The 27,618-nt window shown below is 37.7% G+C and overlaps 1 long non-coding RNA gene across 1 annotated transcript; it reads right to left on the reverse strand.

Moving 5' to 3' along the window:
- Window positions 1-66: 66 nt before the first annotated feature.
- LOC112923830 (uncharacterized) lies at window positions 67-25,650 on the reverse strand. Its single transcript, XR_003235777.2, has 4 exons — window positions 25,584-25,650; window positions 23,970-24,069; window positions 12,291-12,390; window positions 67-3,897 (listed from the first exon to the last, which is right to left on the reverse strand). It is a non-coding gene; the product is annotated as an uncharacterized lncRNA (long non-coding RNA).
- Between the last annotated feature and the right edge of the window lie 1,968 nt (window positions 25,651-27,618).

Below are 27,618 nucleotides of genomic sequence, written 5' to 3' on the forward strand. Positions count from 1 at the left end.
TATCAAAATGCCAGTACTTAGGACCTAAATTTATCTGTCTGTCATACCCTAAAAATGACAATGGTCTTTGGATTTGGTATGCATTTATTCTGTTCATGATCACAAAATCATCTATATTTATAGAGGAATAGAAGTTTATATATATAAAATACCATATTTTTAATTTCACAAATAAAAAAATCAAAGTTTTGTACAAAATTATATGGTTTTTGTGCCTGAAAATAATAGAGCTGGAACTATCTGAACTATCTTTGCATTTTATAATGTCTCAAAGCCAGTCCCAAAGTATATAAATTTAGGAATTCAATGAAAAAGTCTTTTCTTAAACATTCAGACCAGCCCTTAAGTATCCGACTTGCAGTGTTGAGACTGACATTGCCAAGTTCCTAGACACATCTGCTTTCATGACAGTAATAATATAAAAAAAGAAGTTTCTAAATTATTTCTTTACTCAAAGAGGATTATTAAAAAGAGAATTCTAATTTTAATATTAAAGCTTTTTTTCTTTTTCCATTTAAGGGGTAAATTTACATGACTTTTTATAACATAGAGTCTTATTTAAATTATCAGGCACCACCTCGGTCACAATTTTTTTGAGGTATTGTCTTTTTCATAATCTTGGATATTCCGAAACCATAAATAGGCAACCAATTAATGGTTAACTGACTGTGTGTTTCTAAACATCTTAAACAGTAGTTGGGTATATAAGATTGTTTTTGTTGTTTGCTTCGGGAGACCCCATTTTTATATTGTTCAAGGAACCTTTTCCAGAGAAATTATCTGGTTGGTCTACTGTTAGTCAGAATTTATACATATGTGTATATATACACACACACACATATACATATATGTATATATATATATATGTGTGTATGGCATGTATATATAGATATATACATATGTGTATGTGTCCATATTTTATCTCTATATACATATATACATAAATATACACACTAATTTTTATAAAATAGAGTTACAAAGTTTATATATTTTACAATATGGAAATAAGGTTATGAGAAATGGAAGATGCCAGATGGAAAAACCTCAAATACCTTTGGAAAACAAGTCTCTTATTCCAGACTAAAAATATTTATATTAAATTTTCCCATGAAAATATTTGGTGATAAAATGGCAAGGAACTAAAATGAAGAACATTGATACAATAGAGTTACTTTCATGGTTATAATGCAATTAATTATCTTTTAAGTCATTATCATTATTTATTTTAAGGCAAATGAAAAAATTTAATTGAAAATACAACATTCAAATTTAAGAAGAAAGATGCAATTTTATGGTCTTTTTTTTCTTTGTTTCATTAATCTATTATAGTAGATATCTGAGAAGGTTTTATTGTGTAGGCATTTTAAAACAATTCTTAGGCCAAATTAAAACATGTCTCCTCTCTAGGTGTTTCGATCATAATTTCTGGGAAAAAATTTTAAAGATTATTAATCTCAATCCATGAAATAAATATAAGGCATTCTTATTGTGGGTGTCCTTATAATAAGTAAATTTGATGCAGAAAGGTTTTATAGTGCTGGATTTAAATCACCTTAAAAGACATTTTTGAATCACCATCAGGCTTTGTTTTTAGGAAATAACTTGTTTAGAATTGTGTAGCATATAGAAAGCCAGTGTATTCTTTTGTTTCTTTTGATACTAGTGGCAAAAGAAGACTTTCCTGGAGAACCATAAAGATATCCAGAATATGGTCCCATTAGCATGCTGTTTCCATGACAAACCCTATTTTCAGATGGTTTGGTTTGCCTTTTTTTTTTTTTAAATCAGCTATCAATTGGAGTCAATTTTCCCCCTCACAGTGTGCTTGATTCAGCTTTTATAGTAAATGTATACAGAATATGAAAGCCTTATGATGCTCTTTTTGAAAAAGCCATTTTTCACTTAAACTTTGTGGGAGCAGAAAGTCATATTTTTAATCTAAGAGCCAGCCAGTGTCAAACATATGCAAAACAGCTGGACCAGATTTTTCAGTTTGTCTGGGGTAGTCACTCTTCAGCCTGGGTTTACAGTCCTGGTCCTTTTGTCTCGACTGAGCAATGAAGGCTTCTGCTATAGTTAAATCATTCCTGAAGTCCATCATTTAACTGGGAAAGGAGATCACAGTGAAGAGTTGGTGGCCAATTAAGAAACGAATTGCCTAAACCACAAACCATTTCAGGACTTGAGTGGCTTCAGATCACTTTCACTGATACCATGTTTTAATCTTTAAAATATTTTTGTTTTTTTAAAAGATGCCATATTTTCAGGGTGTGTGTGTTTGTGTTCAACTCCAGCTACTCTTGCCTTCGTTGCTTTCTAATATGTCAATTGGCTATAGGCCACATTTTATGTAATGTACATGCAATTAATTGAAACCAGTAGTATTGCACTGGATATCTCTGATACATTCCTGATTATAACATTCTGTATAACTGGAGCTTGAGAGATAAGAATCAAAATGTGATCATTACATTTGTCTTGAGGTGGACACTAGTGATATTGTTATTGAATACTTCACAGAATATAGTAATTTCAAAGTCTTGCAGGATTAATCTGTAGGAGCCAAAATAAGATGTGGATTACATATAAGAATTCTCCAGTTACATTACTAAAAACAAATCGTAATACAGCCTTAAATTCAAGGCTTTTATTTTAAGGCCCTGACATTTGAAATGAGGTCTTACAAGGTATGTACAAAAAAACCGTAAAGTGTTTTTTGGTGATTTCTAAGATTGATGCCTATATTTTGAACTGTTGACATATGCTAATAGCCCTTAGAATTTGAAAAACAGTAGTTGAGCTTCAAACATGACTCCATTTCCTTAAACTTTTTGGACTTAAATATTTCTATTTACTTTGGTCATAGCTTTTGACAATGAATTCATTAAACTATAACAATTATAGTAACAAAACAGCTTATTTGGAACCTAGTGACGAAAAGGTAGACTCTAGACTAATTTTCTTAAGTAGTATCATGGTCTGTGGTGACAACTGTCTCTACCCCATTACAGAACCAAGTTCCTGTTTAAAAACCTCCTGTTGGAAAAAAAAAATCTCCTGTTGGAGATTTTTGTTTATAAGTTGGTTTGGGACCCAAGTAACAGGTCAAATAAGAGAATTTCTCACAGAAATCTTCTTGTGTAGTGATTTGGCTCATATACAATCTACAAGCACATCCTATAATTAACATATAATAAATATTCTGAGAGTTATCAGTCTTATAAGTCAAGTAAATTCTTGAATTGCTTGAAAAACTAAGATATTTTTCAATAGAGATTTCTCTAAATCCTTTTATTTGAAAATGGTGATATTCTAAAGAGGTCTATTTTTGAGTGATAATTCAAATAACACTGCATTTTATAAAGGAATCATCAATAAACTAGTTGAATGGCGTATTTGTATAACTAATAATTTTAAAAGTCAAGTATTGGAATAGCACTAATTTTGCACATTTTACACACATATGCTATTTTTTAAATAAAATTGACAATAACTTTAAGTTTTAAAATTTATAATATGCATTTTTCATATGAAGAAGATCTCAAGAAATTTTATTCACAGTACAGACTTTCAAAACATGTTCATAGGAATGCAGTGATGAACATGAAAAGGAACTACTATTGCTGCTTTGAGATAGTTCTCTGTGGCCTGGATTTCTTTTCTTTCCTTTTTAAAAACCAAGTATCCTCTAATTTGTGGATATCTCCATGTTTCAGATCTCAATACCTGTTTGAATTAAATTTGCAGGGGAATAACTGCAGGATCCCCCCATAGACAAAGTGTGGCCTTCATTTCCTTTCAAGTTGGCAGCGTGTCCTTGCTTAAATGAAGCACTCTGAGACAGATTGTTCTCTTGCCCTTGGAATTGCTCATCTTCACAAACACAGCAGCAAATACCTGGAAGTCATACAGGCTAGTTAAATGCATATTCCAAATGCCAAGTGCTACTTGATTGTTAGGATTTTTTTCCCTTCAAAGTAGATTTAGAGACCTTTTTTTTTTTTTTTTTTAGAGACTATTCTTGACCTTTCCAACTCTTGGAAAACATGTTTTTTAAAAGTTAAACTTCAATAAACCTCTGTCAAAAACTCAAAATTCAGATAAGATGACCCCTTGTTTAGTTTTGTCCAGGGTTGAAGGGTTTCCTGGGATGTTGGACCTCCAATGGTAAAACCAGGAAAGTCCTACACAAGCTGAGATGATGGGTCACCCTGATGCATGGGTGCTCCCAAAATACAGTGAAAGCTTCTGTGGTGATCACTGGTCCAGCATTAAAAGTATTCCACTGCAGCTTTAGCCTTCTTAAATACCAGATGAAAAGCCAATGGACACAGCCCTTTGTAACTGACCTTCACAGTGAGTACCAATCAACAGAAGCTGAGTGGGACGTGAAGGTATAAAGGAACAAACCGCACTGATACCTTGGCCATTCTGCCTTCTGCTTCCTGAAGAAATGGGGCATTAGATACAAGAATCTCACTGGCCACTGAACCTTGTTCTTGCTACTCATGAAATCAGATTAAGTGGATATTTCTGTTTTTAAAAAAAATCTCCAAAGTATATCCCTAAAATGAATAGAGTTGTTTGAATAGAGTTGTTTGTTTTTAGTTGATGTTAAAGTTTATTAGATTATAAGGAATTGTCAGACTTTTGCTTACGTTTATATTTATTTTGTTTTCCTGTATAATAATAGAGTCCATCATACTGAGTTTACAAACTCAAGTAGGGATTATCCGAAATGGCTCTATCTCAACACTTCATTTCATTGTCCTACTTTTCTTCAGAAGTAAGTTTAACACCCATACTCTTCCCAAACAAAAAGTATCTACAGGAAGGGAAAAGAAGTAGATAAACTTAAAATTATACCATGGTTATTATTGGGAATTGTAGAGTGCAGCATGTGGAACATGCAATTCGTGGTCATCACATTTCTATTCATATAGAGCCTCCTCCGAGTTGGTCCACACTTTCTATATTGAGTTTATCCTTTTCGCCATCCTCATACATTTATTCCTATCATCGTTTTACAATGCTCATAACATTTCACTGCCTTTGTTGTTGAAACAAAACACACTATTCTTGCTATCTTTTAATCAAAATTGTAAAGGAATAAAAAAGATGTGCAGATAAGGCAATTATTTCAGGAGGTACCTACCCATTGGTTTCTAGAGTTGTGATTCTCAGCAGGGGTCAGTTTTGCCCCCGGGAGATATTTGACAATATCTGAACACATTTTTTATTGTTAAGATGGATGTGTGGAGTTATTATGGGCATTTAATGAACAGAGGCCAGAGAGGCTACTAAACATTTTATAGTGCACAGGACAACCGCTAACAACAAAGAACTATCTGATCCAAAGTGCCAATGTTGAGAAACTCGAATCTGGAGGAATACTGAAAAATACTGAAATATGTGTTTTTAAGTAAAATATTACAATTATAAAATAGAGTTGAGAAAAATATGGATTTACTTGTGTCTATAGCATGTGCTTTACTTTTGACCCACAAAGTTTGTTTTAGACTGATGAATAGTTTGATGATATTGCATAGTAGTCAATGTCTTCATCTGCTTGTGCTGCTAGAGAAAAATATTATAGACTCATAGTTCTGGGGCCTGGGAAGTTCAGAATCAAGGTACCGGCAGATTCGGTTCCTGATCCTGCTTCCTGGCGTTCAGACAGCGAGCTGTGGTGCTCCCATGGCTCCCATGGGAGTGGAAAGAGCTCTCTTCCCCTAACGGCACTAAACCCATCTTGACGGTCCCATACTAATGACAGAATGTAAACCTCATTATCTCCCCAACATCCTACCTCCAAATATGATCACACTGGGGATTAGGGTTTCAACAGACAAATTTTGAGAGAAGCAAACATTCAACCCATAACAATAAAATACCTTTTATTATTTAAATCTAGTATCATAATTTCAGTGGGAAGAAATCTATAAATAACATTAAACAAGTCTATTGAAAAATCTTATAAAGATATCTGCTAGTACTATTCTACTTCATATCCCACATCTCCATGTTCTTTTACACATTTCTTTGTATCATGGAAGGTGCTACAGTGCAGAGGAAAAACTTGGGCCTGGGAGCCAGAAAACCTGTGTTCTGGTGTTTACTGTGCTAATCAGGTCAAGGTACTTTGGGTGAGTCTGACCCACAGGGTTTCATGAGTAAATACATGGAGACACTAATGAAATAATAGATGTGAAAGCCCTTTTATAAACAGTGAAGTTCTGTACAAATGTGAGGGGTTTTCACTATCATTCACACTGAGCTACTTAAGAAAGAGGTTGAGATATCTTGAAGGCTCCTTACTTTGACTACCTGCCTCCCTACCCCAACTTGCTATTGCTTTTAGAAAAGGATGTTCAGTCACTGAAGGGACTCAAGGAGACTGGGGGTGGGTGGCTTTCTACAGTCTTCCTGGTCATCCATCTTCTGGCTTTATCACTATATTTGGGTTCTCCTGGATACATGTAGGATTTTTACTAGTTTTTATGAGACTCTGGTTAAATTTAGTATAAATCCATCTCTAGCACATCTACTGTGCCATTTAAATGGGGTTGGGTCCTGGTTACGAGAAAGAAAGCCCTTGTTTAAGAGAGCTGATTAGGGGGAAAATGCTCTTTTACACAAATGTTTGAAGGTCAGAGAAGTAGGAGAGATAAAAATATGTTCTAGAACAAAATGTGGCAAATTCACAGGCAGACACTGGATTGAGAGTACTCACAGAGTGGCACAGTTGTCCCAGGAGCTGTCTGTCAATTTGTTCATTGTTGAGTTGGGGTCGATGTGAGAAGCAGCTAGAGTGGGAAGTACCTTATGTCATCTTGGGGTCATTTGGTATTGGAAGGGGGAGAAAAATAAAGGGTATAAAAAAGGCAAACTCAACTACTCCTTCCTGGGGCCAGTACTCACTAGGGTGAGTACAGTGGAGTAGTTTAATGGAAACTTCACTCAAATAGGGCCATAGCTCTGGGTTAGAAATATTACTTCCTTCTTCCTTAAAAAAAAAGTCAGTTTTTTTGGACATAGAGATGTTGAATATCATCTTGGAAAGAATGTTAGAATTGTAATACCTGGCCTGAATCCCAACTAGCTTATAGCCTGAGATCCATTTATCTCAAATGATAATAATAATAGCATTTATTTTTTACTAATTCATACGGCTGTTGGGAAGATCAAAGAAATAAAGTATGTAATGATATTTTTAGCACTGGAGAGTCACCTACAGATTTTAGTCTTCTTTTCCCCACTGAATATTTCTTTTCTCTCTCTTCTTCTACCTCTTCTTCTCTACCACCCCTCCTCTCCTCTCTCATCTCCCATAATTCCCTCTCCCTTCTCTTCATCCTTCCACTACTCATCATTATCGCTGATGGAGATTGAAAAGGCATAATGCAAACTAATGACATACTTTTTCCTGTATCCTCTTTTCAGGCTAAGTGTGTCTTACAAGACTTATTCAGATAAAAGATTAAGCTAATGGGCAGCCTTAAGGTTGAATGACACAATGTTCTGTATATTAATCAACTAATGATATTGCTCTTAAAGCATAAGTGCATTTCTATGCATTCATGCCTGCTTTATACTTTTTTTTAAATTTTTACTATTTCAAATTCAATTTCCTTATGGCTGCTGACAACTTGGATCTAATTGGTAGGTTGTACATTTGGGTAACATGCTAACAGCTCTTTGAGGCCACTCTAAATTACGACCAGGAAGAGATTCTTAATTTCCTTTTAGAAATATGCTCCTCTACTGGATTGATAACTAATTGAAGAATTGCAGGAGTCCTATGTTTGTCCTTGTTGACTATATTGCCAGAGGGAACTTACTTAATAGCATTTATGAAAATGTTCCTTTGATACTACTGAAGCGTGCCAAATGTATTTTGATGTGTGAAGTTGAACAGGGTTGAGGGCTTATATCAAAGCAGTTGATTGGTCATTTCATTATTTCCTCATATGAAAAGAGCAGCTAGCCATTTTGGTGCTTTGGTCATTCCTGTGGTCTAGTGTATTGATTTTTTATTGCCACTGTAGCAAATTACCAGAAACTTGAAAAGTACAAATTTATTTTCTTACAGTTATACAGGTCAGAAATCTGACATTGGTTTCATTGGGCTAAAATCAAGGTGTTATATGGCTGTTTCTTTCTGGAGGCTCTAAGGGAAAATCCCTTTCCTTGCCTTATCCAGCTTCTAGAGGCTGCCCCCATGGCTCATGGCACGCTTCCTCCATCTTCAAAGCCAGCAATATTGGGTCAAGTCTTTTTTCTTACTGTCTGATTCTCTCTCGTGGGGAATGGTCCTCTGCTTTTAAGGACTCATATGATTAGATCGATATGGGATAAGCTTCTAAGGATTAGAATGTGGACATCTTTGAGGGTCCATTATTCTATCTGCCACATCTATGTTTAGCTGCTGGAAACGGCCAGAAGATCTTTCTTTTAGAAGTATTCCCACCACATTCTCATTCTTTACAATTCTGTTTTTTAAAAACTGGCTTCCTGAATTTCTTCTGTTCTCCATTTCATTCTCTCAAAGTATGCTTCTGTCAATGGCCAATTCCTCATTGATTCCGCCTCTCCCTTTACCTCATGTTCTGTTAAGCACTCTGCAAACTAGTCATCATCTAACTCTACAGATTTCTTTATATTTCAGATGTCATCTTTCTTCCTCTTCCTTGCTACACAGCCTCTCCTTTGCTACCCTTTATGTTACCCAATGTGTCGTTTCAATACATATCTCTCTAGATTTATGTTTTGTGTCTGTCCCAGAAATAGGTCAGAAAGAGATGGTGAGTGACCAATGTCAACCATCTCCCAAATGAACACATGTAAGTCCTCCACTTTTATTGTAGGTGATATAAGCATATGGTTTTCCTGAGAAATACATCATTTAATTAAGTGCATTTTTGCCCTTTGATGAAAAGCTAGATGTGAGAAATAGTGAACATAGTTAACCTCATCTCCAATTAATCCAATCTGTATTTCTAGTTGTGATTACAGATTTTAGTTCTTTATGAAGTTACCATCGTGTTTATAGGGAATTATTTTTTCTCATGATCTTTAATTTAAATGTTTTGTAGAAAAAGAAAAATCTCAATAGCCTGGGTTGCATTTTATACAAATTCAGGTAATGACTACACCTGCCCTAGTTTAAAATGTTATGTTGACACTTCTGGAGAAGAAATTTCTCTAGCATTACAAATACATTTTTAAAAATGTTCTCTAAAATGTAATTTTTAGTCTACACTAGAAACCAACTGCAAGATTTTTTCTATCCAGACTGTTATGGCTAAAAGTACACATTTTCCTCCCATATACATATAAATCTCCCTGAAAAAATATGCCTTTTTAAGCAGCTGTGTGAGAAGGATTTGAAATGTTCATAGGTATCCACAAATATGCATTATTTGCAAGCACTTAAATTTTCAGGGACATGGGACACCTGCGTGGCTCAGTGGTTCAAGTCTTTGGCTCAGGGCATGATACCAGAGTCCTGGATAGAGTCCCACATCAGGCTTTCTTCATGGAGCCTGCTTCTCCCAATGCCTGTGTCTGCCTCTGTGTGTGTATGTGTGTGTATCTCTCATGAATGAATAAATAAATGAAATCTTTAAAAAAATTCAGGGACTGTATAGAGATATAGTAGAATTTCTAGGGTAAACGGGTTGTCCAATACCATTATCTTTTATTTTCTTTTAAAATTTTACACCATTCATCCTTCCTATAGTTTTTTTTTCCCCAACTAGGGATAGTTCAGTAACAGACCAGGGGTCATTTGAATGCTTTATAAGTAGAGAAATGGCTTTAAACATAAAGAAAATGTGTTTTAATACTTGCTTCATTAGAACCAAGTTGAATTAACATAGAAGTGTAGTGTATGTTTGAAGATCTCAGATAAAGCAAGTTAAAATGAAACCTAATTCAATTTTAACTAAAATAAGGGCAGACCCGGTGGCTTAGTGGTTTAGTGCTGCCTTCAGCCCAGGGCGTGATCCTGGAGACTTGGGATCAAGTCCCATGTTGGGCTCCCTGCATGGAGCCTGCTTCTCCTTCTGGCTGTGTCTCTGCCTCTCTCTCTCTGTCTCTCTCTCTCTCTCTCTGCCTCTCATCAATAAATAACATATTTTAAAAAAAAAGCAGATGATCTTCAAAATATACAATACTTATCAGGGGTAGCAATGGATGCTAAGAATTTTTAAAATGAAGTGTACTTAAGAATCACTTAAGGAGTTTATTAAATAGGATTTCTGGCCTCACTTTTAGAGATTGTTTTGTTAGCCAGGGAGGTGTTCAGGAACCTTCATTATGGTGGTTTGGATGCTAAAAGTTCTTGAGGTGCTTTTTTAAAAGATTTTATTTATTTCTTTATTTATTTTTAGAGCGAGTGAGAGTGCATGCCCATGCACAAGTCCAAGGCAGGGCAGAGTGAGAGGGAGAGAGAGAAGAGTATCTGGAGCAGACTCCCTGTTGAGCCTGAAACCTGATGCTGTTGGATCTTATGATCTTCCTGACCCTGGGATCATGACCTGAGCTGAAACCAAGAGTGGAATGTGTAACAGACTGAGCCGCCTCTTGAGGTGCTTTTTGAAACACCAGGCTAAATAAAGCTAAGGAAATGAGTAAGGGACCAGTAGTGCTCAGTCAAGGAAGAGATATGGCTTAGAGAAGAAACACACTAGCACACCCAAGCAGGGGCAGGGTGATCTTGGATGAAACTGGTGACAAGACACACAGGAGTGGCAATGGCAATAGGACCCTCTGCTCCACAAGCCTCTCCCCTAGTTTTTGATAGGGACAAATCACGTTCCTCAAACTTTACAAAGTGTTTGGCAAATACAATTTCAAGGCAAGCCCTTAGCCATTCCTCCCACTTGCACCTCTCTTATGAAGATGTTCGGAAACTTCATTAGACTCTGGACCTCAAAGCTACAAGAACTAGTAGGGATGCCTGGGTGGCTCAGTTGGTTAAGTGTCTGCCTTCAGCTCAGATCATGTTCTCAGGGTCCTGGGATGGAGCCCTGCATCAGGTTCTCTGCTCAGTGGGGAGTCTGTTTCTCTCCCTCCTTCTGCCTGCCCCACCTCCTGCTTGTGCTCTTTGCTCTCTCTCTCTAATTAGTAAATAAGTAAAATTAAAAACAAAAACCCAACCATGAGAACTATCTTTTTAGGACTCTCAGAAGGAAGCAGACCTGTCTTGCCTGCATTAGTCTTTGTCTTCAGAGATCCAATTCAGGAATAGCCAGGGGCCAGGCTGGTATGCCCAACAGGCCTCTCTTCAAGACCATTGAGTGGTTTGCCCGGGTCTCAAATTCTTTTAATTTTACTCTTTAATTAAAGGGTAGGGAGTTAAGGTCATAACTAGACGTTACCTTAGAGTTATTCCTTTAGTTAGAAGACTTTTAGAATCTGAGCCGCCTAGGTGGCTCAGTGGTTGAGCAACTGCCTTTGGCTCAGGGCATGATCCCAGCATCCTGGGGATGAGTCCCACATCAGTTTCCCCTCTGGGAGTCGGCTTCTCCCTCTGCCTATGTCTCTGCCTCTCTCTGTCTGTGTCTTTCATGAATAAGTAAATAAAATCTTAAAAAAAGGAAGAAAAAGACTTTCAGAATCTAATCAGTTCACCAATCACTAGGTAGGGAAGAAAAAGGGTATAGATTGTCTCTTCCTTAGAAATGGCTTGTGACAGCAACATAGAGGGAGGCAGAACAGCAGGCAGAGGCTTGATGGGCAGGCAGTGGTGGGACTTCAAAAGGCTATTGGTTTCTCCCAGGCTGGGCCTATTCCCTTCCAAGGGATCAGCCATTGGCAGAAGCTGAGCTCGCAAGCTTCTCAGGCCACTCACTTTCCCATCCATTCTGATTTTGTTTGTTTAGGTTTTTAACACAACTGACTTCTTAGAAGGCCCTTACTTCCCAGGGAATTCACTAATCAAGGTAATACTCTATTTATTTGCATAAACAAAGCTTTATGAAAGAGAAATTCATTCGTTAACTAAGAAATGTGATCATTTCCACTGTTGTACCTGAGTGCTTCAAAGCACCATTGTTGTTCACATCAATTAACCCAGGTAACTGAGAAATGTGAGTAAGACATGGCTAAACTATATCCCAACTGATTTTACAAGATTAAGGAAACAAACCCAAGCCTAAGATATCTAAACTCATGTTGTTTTAAACATGTTAAGAACTTCCTTCATAGGAAAGAATAATTATAGTACAGGGGAGAGGATGGTCACATCTTTTTAGAATGAAGAAATTTTATTCCATAGAACTTACTGGAGCTTTGAAAGTTTCAAGCAGCCTTTTCCTCTGTGCTGGGAATATGCTTAGAAGAAATACCTCCTCCAGGTATGGCGAATGTCATGTTGGTGTCTCACTAAGGAATATGAAAAAAAGTATTTGATAATTTTATTATTGAAATATTTTTATAGTCTAAATGAAGATGGATTTTAAGTTTCAAAATATTTATTAGATCTAATTAATTACCTATTAATAGTCTTAATACTTAGTTCAAAAGACAGTTTGTAATTAATAAGAAAAAAAGTCATTAAGCAGCCATTTCTTCCAAATAACAAATTGTATAAATTTCAAGGTTGAGTAAAATGATTTTTTAATGAAGTTATTAAAGAAGGTTAAACAGAAAGTATCTGAATTAACTAGAGATGTTTGAAGTGATCATCAAGCAAAGTCTTTTGCAAGAAAATAAAATTAATTGATCTCCCACACATTCTACCTGCCCAACTAATTCTTTCATTATTTTTTTTATTGAGATATAGTTTACATATCATGAAATTCTCTCTTTTATTTTATTTAAGATTTTTATTTATTTATGCATGAGAGACAGAGAGAGAGAGACACACACACACACACACAGAGAGAGAGAGAGAGAGAGAGAGGCAGAGACATAGGCAGAGGGAGAAGCAGGCTCCTGCAGGGAGCCTGATAGGGAACTCAATTCCAGGATCCCGGAATCACACTCTGAGCCAAAGGCAGATGCTCAACCACTGAGCCACCAAGGCATCCCAGATTCTCCCTTTTAAAAAGTGGAAAGTTTAGTGGGTTTTGCTATTTCACAAAGTTATACAACCTTACAACTACCTAATTCTAGAGTATTTTATCACTCTAAAAAGCAACCCTGGGGCCCCTGGGTGACTCAGTTAAGTGTCTGACTTCAACTCAGGTCATGTTCTCAGGGTCCTGGGATGGAGCCCCATGTTGGGCTACCTGCTCAGCGGGGAATCTACTTCTCCTCCCTCTACACTCATGCTCCCTCTCCGACCCCCCCCCCCAAATAAATAAATAAAATCTTTAAAAAGAAACCCTGACCTATTATTAGCAGACACAACTCATCCCTCTCCCTGCCCCCATTCCCTTAACAACTACTAATCTACCTTCTGTTGGTATAGATTTGCTTATCCTATTTCATATAAATGAAATCAGTCACGTTGCTTTTGTGTCGACTTCTTTCAGCTAGCATAATGATTTCCAAGTTCATCCGTGTTTTAGCATGTATCAGTATTTCACTCTTTATCTTGGTTAAGTAATAGCCTACTGTATAGATATACCACATTTTGCTTATCTATTTATCAGTTAATGGATACTTCGGGCTATTATGAATAATGCTGCTATGAACATTTGTGTACAAGTTTTTGTGTAAGTATATGTTTTTTTTCTTTTAGGTTTTTATTTAAATTCCAGTTAGTTTAATCACTGAACTCTACTTCTGAAACTAATAATACACTACATGTTAATTTATTGAATTTATTTATTTATTTTTTAAAGATTTCATTTATTTATTCATGAGAGACACACAGAAAGAGAGAGAGGCAGAGACACAGGCAGAAGGAGAAGCAGGTTCCATTCAGGGAACCTGATGTGGGACTCGATCCCGGGTCTCCAGGATCAGGCCCTGGGCTGAAGGCGGCACTAAACCACTGAGCCACCGGGGCCGCCCAATTTATTGAATTTAAATTAAAAAAATGAAAAAATTCATTAACATACAGTGTAATATTAGTTTCAAGTGCACAATACAGTGATTCATCACTTCCATACACCACCCTGTGTTCATCACAAGTGCACTTCTTAGTTTCTATCCCCTATTTCTCACATCCCCTCCACCTCCTATCTGATAACTATCAGTCTGTTCTCTATAGTTAAGAGTCCATTTCTGAGTTTGCCTCTCTCCCTCTTTTTTTCCCTATACTTGTTTGTTTTGTTTCTCAAAGTCCACATATGAGTGAAATCATATAGTATTTATCTTTCTCTGACTGACTTATTTTGCTTAGCTAATTCTCTCTAAGCTCCATCCACATCACTGCAAATGGTAAGATTTTATTCTTTTTTATGGCTGAGAAATATATGTATATGTATATGTATACCACATCTTTATGCATTCATCTGTTGATGGACGTTTGGGCTGTTTCCATAATTTGGCTATTGTAGATAATGCTACTATAAACATCTGGATGCATGTACCCCTTCAAATCTGTATTTTGTATCCTTTGGGTAAGTTATCTAGTAGTACAATTGCTGGATGGTCGAGAGTTTTATTTTTGACTTTTGAGGAACCTCCACACTGTTTTCCAGAGTGGCTGCAGCAGTTTACACTCCCCACCAAGAGTGCACAAGGATTCCCTTTTCTCCTCATCCTGGCCAATTGTGTGGGCATAGGTTTTCAATTCTCTTCTTGTATCTACACTTAAAAGTGGTGCTGGATTTTATAGTAACTCTAACTCTATGCTTAATTTGTTGAGAAACTGCTAGTTTTCCAAAGTGGCTTCACCATTTTGCATGCCCATCAACAGTGTTTGAGGGTTCTAATTTCCCCACATCCTCACCAACACTTGTTACTGTCTTTTTTATTGTAGCCATTTTAAGGAGTGTGAAATGGTATCTCACTGTGGTTTTGATTGAATTTTGTGTCTCAATATTTTGAAACATTTCAATGATGAAAAAGGAAATTCATAATGGCTTTCATACCTCTAAGTAAACTGAAAAAGAAAAGTGACTCTAGAATTAGTTCATAGCTTACCTATTTTAAGCTATATCTACCTAATAGATTAATAAAAAGGATGCATATGGCTTATCAAAATATGTAGTATAACATAAATGTAGAAAAACATAAAATATTACTATTCAGTAATAGAACTTACTGTATTAAGCAAGTAGAATACAGCTAAGGTAACTTGTAATATGCAACAGGTGTATTATAAGGCTTGCACATTCACCAGAGGTGGGTTAAACTTTTGTTTCTGAGCTTCCTAGGAGCAAAAGTATGATGTGATAAACTGTAAAATCCATAATGCTTATAGGAATAAACACAATTTAGAATCTTTTACTGATTGTTGTAGAGTCACTCTCTATTCTCTGCATGATCCCTCCAATCTCAAGAAGATCCTGAATCTTGGTACAGCCCTTGTCATTGCTGACTAATTCTAGATGATAGAAGAGCTAAAATTAGCCTCTCATTTCCTCCTGCCAGCCAAGTCCTTATTTACACCCTGCTTCCCCTGCCCTCTGTTGCCACAGAGGAAATTCAAACTCCAGTCTTCCAGGCCAGACTTACGTTTTTTTTTCTTAGTAGGTCCTTCATCCCCTCCCGATAGAATTAATTTTCCTCTCTGTGTTCCCATAGCACTTTTTAGGTAACCATCGTATAGAATCTATCACCATGATTCATTTATGTGTCAGCCTTCCCCAGTGGACAGTGATTGGTTTCACAGGAGGGAAGTGTCTTCATTTTCATATTCTCAGGCCTGGCACAAAGCAGGTACTCAAGAAAGGGTGGTTGTGTCAAATCGATTTCATCAATCACTCCTGACTTCCCACCCTCCCGTGAATACAGGTCAGTTGTTACGGTCTGTCTTGATAAGTGACTCCCAGAATGAAAATATGTTTTTTTTATATTTTAGTCTATTGGTGTACAAAATGCCCACCTGCTCTGCAAACCAAGTTTTCCTCAACTTCTACTTTCTAATCTAAATCTAAGCCTTTATCTGTATCCCTGAGGAATATCATTTTGCTCCCTGCAGAAAAAAAAAAAAGGATTCATCTTGTCAGGCTACAATGATAAATTTCAGTTTTAATTCTGTCACCCGTCATATCCACTCTATCAACCAGCTTGATGTCATCTGTGTATGGGAGGATAATGAGGCATACGTGCATTTGTCTTTTTAATATAATTATGTATTAAGTGCCAAAGGAAAATATATCCAGTACATCTATTTATTTATTGGTAAATTTTTGTTCTTCTAAATCAAGATTCTAAAAGATCACATTTATCTCTCCCCCACCCCCACCAAAGCTTTCAATAGGTGTGGAAAACTATGCCATCATTTAATATGTGTTCTGTGCCTGATATGTCTCCCTGACCCTGACAGACACAGAATTACCAGTTACGTGTCCTCACTATGCACTCCTGTAACCTCCCGTACATTTGTTATCTTAGAGTTTATACATTCTATGTAATAGTTCATCCAGTTACCTCTTTTCCTTACCAGTCTATAGTCTCTGCTTTATTAAGTATCCCAACAGCTTAACTCATTGCCTGGCTGAAATTTTATTTGAGTCAAATCTACTTTAGATCAATTATATCATATGTATAAATACTATATTCTTTCATGTAGTTCCATGACTGGGTCAGTCAGTAAAAAGAGAGGATGGGGATGCCTGGGTGGCTCAGTGGTTTAGTGCCTGCCGTTGGCTCAGGGTGTGATCCTGGAGTCCCGGGATCGAGTCCCATGTCAGGCTTCCTGCATGGAGCCTGCTTCTCCTTCTGCCTGTGTCTGCCCCACCCCTCTCTCTCTGTGTGTCTCTCATGAATAAATAAAACATCTTTTAAAAATTGTATAAAAAATAAATAAATAAAAAGAGAGGGTGTAATAATCTCATAGCAAGTGACATAGTTTCAGGTAAGGTTGAGGTAGTCGGTAGATCAAATTATTTCTCCGATAGGACTATTTCAGGTTTACCATAAACTAATCAAATAGTGACTTACATTTGGCAAAATTTAAGACCTTTTAAAATAACGGATCTAGTAATTTATTAGTAAACAAAATTTTAGTTTGGAATGTAATCATTCTGAGGTTTATTTTTATTTGTTGTCCCTAAACTCTCTACAAAACTCTAAGCTGAAAGGCTGAACCAATGGGGGCATCTTAGGAACTATTCAAAGGTTTTTATTCCTGAAGCATTAAAGGGATCTTATTAGAAGCCATCACACCCCAGAGGAGGTCCCACAGTGGGAAGTCTAAAGAGAGTGTTATGGTGAGAACTCAGTATAATTTGGTTTTTAAAAATTCCACTCTGCAAGACATCCCCATGATGTAAATATTCCTAATTAGCAAGGAATTTCTCTTCCTTCATACAAAATGCTGCATTGCAATTTAAGGCTGCTTAAAATGATCTTAACTTGTCCCATTTGGCAAACTAAGCCCAGGTCTTAGGAAATAAAGAGCTGTAGTGTACAGGAATGTGAGCAGGCTGGGTGAGCTCCCTCCAGGTCTGAGAGAGCCTTTCTGTTTGTTGACCTTACACCAAATCCTTATGTTTGAATATATCATCATGATGCAACAGCCAGCTACTGGCTGACAAGAGAAACTTCTGGAACACTAGGGCAGAAAAAAATGAAAGTGGAAAGCGACTCAAACTGAAGTTATTCAAATATGGTTTGCTCCTCTCATACATTCACATTAGCAGCCCTAATGAAAAGTCGGTTTTCTGTTAGCAGATGCTGAAGAGACAAAAAATCCTGTTCCTGTCTGCTTTCTTTCCTTTTAGGGAAAGGTTATCTATTGAATGCCATGAAAAAAGCCCCCACAGGTCTAAATTCCTGAATCCACCCAAGATTTTTATAATATCTTAAAGTCTATATTTATGTTCTGTCAAAAAGTTAATAACATGAAGGATTTATTATAAATCTTGAGCTTTGTTTTCTGAGTCAGAACAGCAGTTATTAAGGATTCAATGCACAAGGCACTGAGTTTGTGCTATGACATGGTCCTATTGAAAAGAGATATTAGTCCACACAAGAAACATTTTTTCCCCTACTTTCTTCTACTACCATAAAAAAATAGAATTAAGAAAATGAACAAACGTTATACTAATAAAATGCCTAGGGATTGGAAAACTGTCAAGAAAATGTTGAAGACAGAGGGAAAAAATGAGGCAGAAGGTAAAGAGAATGAGGACCAAGGATATAAATAGATTAAGACATGATTGCATGTGGCAAATGAGATCACATTGTGACTCAAATATGCTGGCATAGCACAGACGGAATTGTCTTTTTTTTTTTTTTTTAAGGTTCATTTATTTATTTGTTTGAGGGGGCAGGGCAGAGGAGGGGGAGAGACTCTGCACTAAGTATAGAGCCCAACTCGGGGCTCAATCCCAGGACCCCAGAATCATAACCTGAGTGGGTAACAATAGTTGGTTACCCAGCCTACTGCACCACACAGGCACCCCCAGAATTATGTCTTAGTGAAGACCAAGCTACCTCCCGGGAAATAGCTCACCTAGGCAGAGAGTCAAATCCTCCCAGTATGGTGAAAGATTAGTTGGGTGTCTGACTCTTGATTTTGGCTCAGGTTGTGATCTCAGGGTTGTGAGATAGAGCCCCACCTCAGCTCCACACTGAGCATGGAGCCTGCTTAGTATTTTCCCACTCCCTCTCCCTCTGCCCTTCCCCCACACTCATGGGTGCATACTCTCTCTCTCTCTTAATAATAATAATAATAATAATAATAATAATAATAATAATAAAAGAAATAAAGAAGTAACCATAGTGAAGTCCAGGGTGCAGGTTATGAATAGGGTGACATGCTTTCATATAGACTGGTGGCCAGTCTACATCCCAACAGGAATGATTTTGAGAATGAAGGGTGTGCTGCTATTAAGACAACAAATGTAAAATAAGACTGTCCTGGACAAATTGGAAAGTATAGTCACACTATGAGGAATGGTCCTTTCCAACTCTGTTAGTTTTGTTTTGTAATGTTTGCAGTTTTATCCTAAGCATGTTTTTTTTTTTTTAAATCAGAAAAATGTATAAAATTATGTACCTTACATATCTAAATGAAGAAAGAGGAATAAGGTCTCACAAGAGTGACAGGGCAAAGATGGAAGCATAATTTTTGCATTGTTATGGTGACCTTACTACCACCTCCAACCCTGCATTGTATTCTAGAAAATTGTCTGCAAATTGTCATCATTCACTGGTAACCCCAGAGCGCCCACCTTGCTTAGCATTGTCACACTGTCCCAGCAGTTATGGTAGGCCCCACTTTCGTTATTGGATTTTACTCTCAGCTGTGTCTTCTCTCTGGGATAGTAGGCTTTTGAGGTCCAAAGGGACATTTTTATGTTAAAATCCTGGGGGACAGGACGCCTGGGTGTTCCAGGGGTTGAGTGCCGCCTTCAGCTCAGTTTGTGATCCCAGGATCCGGGGAATTGAGTCCCACATTGCGCTCCCTGCGAGGAGCCTAGTTCTCCCTCTGCCTATGTGTCTACCCCTCTCTCTGTGTCTCTCATGAATAAATAAATAAATCTTAAAAAAAAAAAAAAGCCTGGGGGTCAAGTTTAGAAACACAATGCTTCTCATCACAGCTGGCCAAATAAGTCCTGTCAAGATGCTAATGGTAGAAAACTTCTTTATAAGTAGAGTACCCTTGAGATCAAGATCCTAATTTACTTTGTTCCATATTCACAAAGAGAAGTTGACTCCTTTTTTTTTTTTAAACTAAGTTGAGGTTATGTCTTTAGCGAATTCTAACATGTAGCTAGAAGTTTCCAGTGCAAAGCATACTTTTTTTTTTTTAAGCTCTAAGTGACTACATAACTTCTAAAAAGTTTCCGTGTCAGAAATTGAACACTCCTCTGTCTGTAGGGCCGGTTCCCATAGAATTATGCAGTCTTCTGCACTGTCCTGGCCCACTTCCTTGAACAGCTGCCTTTATGAGATGGATGAGATTTAGCAACTTGGCTCCTCAGAACCCACAGTGGTGCAAATAAAGCTGTAGTAGTTGATGCCTTGTAGAGAGAAGGTGGGCCACCAGTCTGCCAACTGTAAGTCTGATCACTCTACCAAAGTTGATATGCAGCTATCACCTGCAAAAGGGGAGGCCTGGCAGAGGAGGTAGCTGTTTTGTCTGATTTAAGGTCCCTGATAAAAGTTATCGTTATTAACCTTCGCAGTATTGGAAGATTTCTGAGGGCTGCATTTTTATGCTCTGTTCGCAGGGGTATCCCTAGAGCCTGTATCAGTGACTGGTATATAGTAGAAGCTATATGCCATATAAAAATAGTTGTTTAATAAGATAATATTTCTTCATCTTTAAAATGGAGATATTATGGGGAGCCTGGGTGGCTCAGTCAGCTGGGCATCTACCTTTGGCTCAGGTCATGATCCGAGGGTCCTGGGATCAAGTACCGCATTGGTCTTCCTGCTCAGCAGGGAGTCTGCTTCTCTCTCCCACTCCCCCTGCTTTTGCTCTCTTTGTCAAATAAATAAATAAAATACTTAAAAATAAATAAATTTAAAAAATAAAATGGGGATATTAATTGTACCTGTATCCAGGATTGATATTCAGCTGGATATTCCATTCTGATATATAATTTCAGTGTCACAGGGTGGTGAGGATTGCATGAGTTCGAACATGTAAAGCACATACAGTAGAACTTGACACATAGCAAGTGGCCAATAAATCTTAGCTGCCATCATTGGAAGGCAGGGAGGCTGACATCCAGGGAGACTGGGGAAAAATGGAGGAGCACAGGAGTGAGCACCCCTGAGTAAGAGAAGATACCATAGCGGTTCATGCTGAGTCCCATCTGATTGTGGGGAAGAACAGTTGCCAAGGGTGCTGTAGTCCTTGCCTCCTGGGCCCAGGCTTGACCAGGACTGCTGGGATCGGGGATCATGGGAGGCAGGATGCTTCCAAGGGAACTGGTGACCCAGAGGCAAAAGAACAAAGGGGTGGGAGCTGAAGTCAGATGCATCCCCCGCCTCCACCTACCAGGAGCCTGTTTACAGCCCAACCACTAGTTTGCTATTCTTTGTTTATTCGCGTCTCTATTCTCTATTAAAATGCAAATGTCCTCAGGGCAGGAGGTCATACACTAACCTACAAACAATAAATGGCTTTGTTTGTTTGTTTGTTTGTTTGTTTTTAATCATCTGCCCAGGGATACTGTTCTCCCAGGGATGAAGTGGCAAAATTCTGAGAGAATGGGCCACAGGGTAGATATGTTTGACAATGGGGGGTCGAGATCACTTGAACAAGGGACAACGCCCAGGAAAGTGGTAGCCCCATCCTGCCAGGGAGGAACACTGTAAGTGGGGAGCTGCTGGGAGGTAAGTAAGGTTGAGGGGTGGAGGGAGCAGGATGTGAACACATGTAGGAGGGCCCTCTTACCAAAATATCTACTGTTTACCCAGGAATAAATCTTGTTGCAAAGATGAGAAACTCAGCATTATTTTCAGGAGGTCTTCAACTTAATTGCTCTGATCTTTTTTATTTCTAATAGATTTATCAATTTAGGATACAGTATATGGTACTCTTTGGTTAGGTTACATGTATGTAAGAATGAAGGCAGTTGTAGAAGGTGAAGGTGGGTTGGAATTTATGCTATTTGTGTACTTGGTAATAATACTTACACTTCACATTTCTGTAATACAATATATATATAATCTAGGTACAATAGTTCTGTGAGGTATGTAGGGCATGTAATAATAACTCTATTTAATACATGAAGAAACTAAGGCACAAAAGAATTAAGATGCAAGAATAGTGGTAGAAGCCTCTGGGGATGGGGATTCAAACATTGTTTTCCGACTTCAGATTCAAGGTGTTTTTGTTTTGTTTTGTTTTGGTTTTTTTGTTTGTTTGTTTTTAATTAGCCCTTGACTGCCTCTGAACCACAAATTAATTGGTGGCATCTGTCAAGCTGAAAAACAAAATCATTTTCAGTATTTTTTCTTTTTGCCATTAGATAGAAAAACCTCTGGGTCCTACTAGTATGCTCTCTATTAAATATACTAATTGAAGAATAAACTAGTTCTAGTCTCTAAAGCAGCACTTCTAGAGGTTACACATGATCCATCGAGGTATGGGAAGAAATTATTAGGACTTTCAGTTTCATATTTCTGGATGTGTTTAAATGAACATATCACCACAATATAACTCAGTAAATATATACATAAACGTGCACACACATATATAGCAATAAATATGTATAATTTATAAGTAAGTATATTTACAAATATTGATGTGTATGCTTTTTTAAAATTCTTTTTCTTTTTGTTAAACACTGAATTGCAGATTCAAAAAACCTTGGAAATCATTGTTCTTTACTGGTAACCACCTTCTGTAAAATGTCTGCACTGCTTTTAGCTAAGCACACTTCTTTTGTTTCACCTTATGCTTAGTGCAACAGAGTGTGGCAATGGGCTGCTGTACCCGGAATAACAGAAGCTTTGAGTGAGAAGGGACTAGAGGGATCAATTCTCCTAACCCCTGCATTTGACAGAGGAAGAAACTGAGGCTTACAGGGGTTAAGGGATTTGCCCAAGCTGACAAGTTAAGGTTGAGCCCAACAATATGGGAAACGGATGGAAAATCCAGTTAATGCTTAGCTAGCCATGGTAATGTGTCATGGGGCTGGCTTGCAGAAATTAAATCCGTTAATAATCCCCAAACCTTATTTTAGCCAGAAGTTTTAAATGCCTCACCTATCAAACCTTTTGCTAAAGATGATAATGTAATGGCTTTGTTTCTTTGGGCGCCCAGGAATGTCTGCATTAAGCAAAAATGTCATCATTCTGCTCCCTAGATATCTGGTTACAGACAAATACAAATAGTGATTTAATTATACACAATAATTGGTAAAAACACTTTTATTGATACAAATATGCTCCTCATTCCTGACTTGTTGTAAAGAATGGAACCAAATTACAATATTCCCCCATAGGTAAGTAATCACTCAAAATCCACTGAATTTTGAAATACTATAAGGCTGTTTCTGAAGGGACCACCATCTCATTGGAATTTAAGACTAGAACAATGTTGAACTATTACCATAGGCTAAATTCCAGTGTGTATTCAATTCTACTTTGAACTCACAATTTTCTCCTGTTGGTCTGGCCATATATTTATCATAATGGTTTTACTTACTGAAATATGTCAGTTAAGATTAGTCTCCATTACTTTTAATTTTATAAAAATATTTGGGTCATTATTGAATGACTTCCTCTGTCTAGTGAACTTTAAAAATAATTTTGCCCTTTCAAAAGCAAAACAAAATACTCCTAAATTACCATCACCAACCCTCTAGTATCTTATGAGGAAGCTTATGAAATTTATAGTTTGGTTTAAGGAGAATTGACTTCCTTATACTGTTGTCTCAGTTTTTCCCCAAAATAGGTTATTTAATTTGTTTTCAATTAGGGTATTTCTTTTTATTTATTTAATCATTTTATTTCCCCTTAGCAAATGGCATTTTTTTTCATTCTCTTGTATTTTCTGATTGTGTATGATGTGTAATTACTGTGAATGTTTTTTTTTTTTACAAATTTTATAATCTGTCATTTTACTGAATTTTATTATAGTAGTTTTTAAGTTGATTCTCTTGGGTTTTCCACATAGATGTCCATCTCTTATATGAATAATGACTATTTTACTTCCTTTTCCCCAATTTTTATGCATTTTGTTCTTATGTAACTCTATCAACTATTACCAGAGCAATTATATAACTATGCTTCAATTATTGATCATTAAGTTTTTCCCATTACAATAATGCTGCATTGAACATTTGCATAGGATTTGAGTAGCTTGGGTCATTTCCTAAGAATAGGTTCCCACAGGTGTAATTTATTGGTCAAAAGGTATAATAATTTTAAAGAATTTTAATACATTTTATCATATTTCTTTCCCCAAAGGTTCAATTAGTGATTATACCCACCTTCCTCCACTGTCCACAATCTTGAAGCTCCTGGCGTAGATACCTCCTTCCCATACCTTTCTTTGTGTGCCTTCCCTTTGCTGCCCATTCAGGGGGGTGCCTGGGAATTTCAAATCAAGCCTCTCAAAGTCAAATAAAGATCATAAACATTGCAACTCGAGTGACCCAATAATCAACGTGAGATGACATTTCAATGATTTGGAGATTATTTGCTTACTCTGCCCAAAAATCATCCTAGACTCCCCTTTTCCTCATTCGTCATATTCTGAACACCACTAAGCACCACCACCTTCACTTCTTTGTTACCTATTCTTTATTCTCCAACCACACTGTTACTGGTCTAGTTCAGTAGCTCATCCTCTCTCATGGGTACCACTGTAATCTCATGTAAATGATCCGACCACTCCCACAGAATACTTGCTCTCTTTCTACTTAAAACTCTCCAATGGTGGGAACTCCTGAGGGTAGTCACCATCTACCTGTTCAGTTCTCCTCTCTCTTACCTACCTTTGAGCCCTACCAGAGTGTTTGAAGTCCCCTGAGAACTTGCAATTCTAAGCCTCTGTGTCTGCATGTGCCATCCCAACTGCAGGAATGTCCTCAATAGCACCACATACCCCCAACCCTATTCACCCAGAAAAATCCTTTTAATCTTTTAAGTTCCATCTCAAAGGCCCTCTGTCTGGTAAAATATTTTCCATTTCACTCCTCACCCCCCCACCCTAGAACTATTATAGGAAGGGCTATCCATTGATGGAGTATGGCAATATATCTTGAGGTTACTATTGGGCCCAGTTACCGGGTTCTCATAGAAGTGGAACAGGTTGATAAGGTAGAGATTGGCTTTCCCCCCCTTTTTGGTGAATTCTGTTTGTTTAATGCAACTTCATGTTTGTTCAGTACAATCTATTATTTCCACCAGCAGTGTAAAAATGAGAATCAGCACTGCAGGAGGGACCTCCATAGGAGCCAGGGGATGGATGCTTACAAGGTAAGAGTCACTCAGTGCCTCCCTGCTCCCTTGTGCCTCAGGCACTTGCCTTGCCAACTCTTCACATCACCTTAGACCTTGAAACACAAAGCTGAGAGACCCCAGTGACTTGCAAAGCTTTTGGTTTCCCCCTCCCACTTTTTTTTTTTTTTTTTTTTGTAGGGGAGAAATCCAGAAATCCTGTGAACTAGTTTGACAGAAAGGTAAAATCTTAGAGCTGCAAGTGTGGTTTGGGGAGGGAGGTTAGCATGTCATTCAATTCAGTTCTTTGCTTCTAGAAAGACAAGAGGAACAAACCAGTACCTCCTATTTCTGAAGGCCTGTGGGAATGAAAAATCCTTTTTTCATCCAAGCCAGCTTCTGTCAGCCCTCATGATCAAGGAATTTCTGGTTCTCACTTCCTATCCAGCCTGTCCTCCAACTCCTTATGCATGTCTTCTAGCTCCATTTCCTTTACTCTAGGATGACTTGCTTAACATCTCTGGTTTGCTAGGCAGTGTCTTCCCTGAACAGCACCTGTTACATGCTTCTACCTTATACCAGATGAACATCTCCATCACAGATAAGCACAAACAGCACCCCACAATTCAACAAAGAAACAGAAGAGATATTCCATCACACACCTGAGGGATGAATTTTGCTTTACAGCACAGCTGCCCTTCTGCAAACTCTTCTAAAGCAGGCCAATTTATTCCAAATTCCACCACAAGTGTCTGTTAATGTCTAGTGAGATGTTCAAAGCAAGTTAACCATCTACAAGTTATGAGGGGGCCCTTTTTTGTGGATTCATTGAGAAACACAGACAAAACTGCTAACATATGTTTCTGTTGCTAGGCCTTAGTCTTATCACAGTTTGAAACTGTAGAAAATCAATTACGTGCTTTGAATTACTCCCTTCCCTGGCACAAAAGCATTTCTTCATTCTTTCAGGATAGTGAACACTTTGCAACACCTACCACTAAAAGCCTGTTAGGATTCTCTGCTAAATTAATGTAGTACAAATAAACCAAACAGAAGGCTGGTAGAATGTTAAACATCCCCCTCTCTCTTCTGTTGTGGCTTCCTTGCAGCTTGGGACCTTTCTGCCTTGCTGATGCAACATCTGGACAGCATTCAGGGTTGTTTCTCAAGGACACAAGCGTGCACCTCCGGTGAATTTCAACTTTCAACATCTCTCTGGCTCTAATCTATATTTAATGTTTCATGACTGGTAGTCAAAGAAGCTTCAGCTAAATATCAGGTTGGAATGAAAATGATCCTTGGGAGAACATTTGCTTCCAGTGTGCGCCAGCAAAGTGTCTGTGACAGAGGCTTTCCCCAGAGATTTGTTGCCCATTCTCTTGCAGTAATAATAATTACGCCTTATGATTGCTGTGCCCACATAATCAAAGATCGCTTCATCAAATGTGATCCCGAGGGGAAGCTGCCTCTGCTCCTAACTGGATGTCAGTCACAGAGAGCAGCACCCCTAGGGATCCCCAATCTTTCTTTTGCCCTTTTCAGTACTGTGTTGTTAGCATTGTGTTTCTTCATATTCTTCTCAATGCAAATGATGTGTAAATCATGCCCTCCAGAAGGCACATGTGGTGAGGGGGGAGAGGGTGGGAAGGGAGGTGGGGCTGGTGTATTCTTCTCCCCCAGCTCCCCTCCCCAACCTACCACAGGGATTTCTCGCATGGAACATAATTACATCTGTGCCATATGGGCTCATTTATATTCTATTACAGGTTAAGCTAATACGACTCAGAAATATGCTAAAAATACCTCAAAGTATTCTAGAGCTGTCAAAACACTTGTCATTTCGTGCTCACCCGTTTGATTGCTAGTGTTTTTGTTTTTGTTGGGAGATTCAGAGAGCTAAGAAAGCATGCTGGCATGCTGGTGTCCAGTCTATAAATATAGTTTAATTTCCTGTATTATTGCAATCTTTGGGCTTGCAAAGAAAAGATCTTTCTTTATAAACCTGGAATGGCCCCAAGACATGGGCACTGAAGCCCCTATACTTGTAGATTTTAATTTCCCAAGAGGTAGAAAATACAGATTTCAGATGTGTGGTTTTGTCAGCTTTAGAATATTTCTTGTCTTTGTTTGATGTAATTATTCATTGTGATAGAGAAGCACCTGCAGCGGGCTGACATACCAGAGAAACGTGCTGCTTGAGTTATAAGAGTTGGTTTGGATGTCAGGCAAATCTTGTTGAGATTTTACATGTGGCATGATAATGAGAAGTACAATCTGTAATGAGTAATGAGTTCAGTAATGATTTACAGGGGCACGTTGGGTTGTTTGTATGCAATGGTTAAAGTCCACCAACCCGTTAATTTCTACCATCAGTTTGGAAAATTGGTAGGTCATGCTTATGTAGACTCTTAACCTAATGGTTTGATTATGTAATTAATTTTTTCATTATTACTGTCTTAACATGTCAGTGGAATTTTTAAAAATTAATCTTGGGAACAGAAGAGTAAACACAAATACTGTACTTTCCCATGCTTGGCAAGTAACACTTGCAAAGCATATATGGTGCTAATCACAGTATCAGCCATCAGTTAAATGCACAGACCATTTAACTGTGAACTGAACTCCCACAGAAGCATACCTTTCTAATTTGCTAATAACTGTTCTATACGCCTGGTTGAAGAAGTAGCTAAGACTCTA

This window comes from Vulpes vulpes, chromosome 7 (assembly GCF_048418805.1).
Source record: "Vulpes vulpes isolate BD-2025 chromosome 7, VulVul3, whole genome shotgun sequence".
In the NCBI taxonomy this organism is placed as follows: domain Eukaryota; kingdom Metazoa; phylum Chordata; class Mammalia; order Carnivora; family Canidae; genus Vulpes; species Vulpes vulpes.